Source organism: Pterocles gutturalis, unplaced genomic scaffold (genome assembly GCF_000699245.1).
Source record: "Pterocles gutturalis isolate BGI_N339 unplaced genomic scaffold, ASM69924v1 scaffold5623, whole genome shotgun sequence".
Classification (NCBI taxonomy): Eukaryota; Metazoa; Chordata; class Aves; order Pterocliformes; family Pteroclidae; genus Pterocles; species Pterocles gutturalis.
The window spans coordinates 40,431-41,580 of NW_010125389.1; positions in this window are offsets into that span (position 1 = coordinate 40,431).

Below are 1,150 nucleotides of genomic sequence, written 5' to 3' on the forward strand. Positions count from 1 at the left end.
CGCTCTTCCAACGGCCCTAGCACACAGAGGATGCTAAAAACAAACACGAAGAGCATCGCTCTGAATTACAGCCTTATCGATAAGGTTCTGTAAGGAGCAGAAATGTAAATGCCAATTAATCTCTAACGAAGGAACTATTTCATACACACTCGCTGCAAACCAACAGGCTAATTCGTGCTCCCTGGGGCTGCCGTGTACATCTCCAATGCTGCAAAGCTTTGTTTCTTCCTTCCAAATCTCCCATTGAAGACACACATCTCTCACTGTCGGGGCTTTAAAAAAAATTGCTCTGGCTCCAAGAGCCGGCCATCAGGAAGCCTACCTGAACCTGCCATCTCCGTCCTTGTAGGTAATTTAACGACACGTGCCTCAGGAAAAGAACAAAGTCGAAACGTGGTGAAGGACAGATCGATCCCAGAGCTCATGCAAAGACTCAGGGAGGAGCGGAGGTGCTGCCCAGCTCCTTTGTACGCCCGCGTTACGCGAGGAGCCGGGAGGAAGCGACGCCTGTTCGCTCGCAGGAACACCGGAGGATAAATAAGGAAATACCAAACCCCCACTGCAAAAGGCTGGAGATTCTTCTCCGGGCTGAGACATGGGAAATCCTTTCAATAGGAAACCACGGGAGTAGATTACTGTGATTACACTTCAAAAGCAAAGGCCCTGCCACAGAGAGACATAATTGAGAGAAAGTGTCGCTCCTTGATCACTGAAGTCCAGACCCCCTGCTTGCACCTCCTCGCATTCACTGAAATTGCTCCTTTGCTCCCTTCCATCGCGGCGTCTCTGCTGTTTTATAACACCGCCAAGGACCACAGCTCGGCAAAACACAGCCCTGTCGCCAGCTACAACTTTGGAGAGCAAAGCTGTTTGCTACGGTGTGTGCGAAAGCCACCAAAAGCTCCAGAGAAATTGCTGAGCTTTCGAGAAAATTTAAGATATTTCTAGATTAAGAGCTTGTCACAGCAAGCCCAAAGCGAGCTTCAATGACCGAGTTCAAACGCTCCCCGAATCAGTATTTGGAACGTAAAGGATGTCAGACCCCTAAAAGGAAACGGCAACGTGAAAACCAGCTGTTCCCCAAAAACCACGGCGGAGCTTTCCCCAAAACAAAGCTTCCAAGCAGACAAGAGGATTCCACAAACAATTC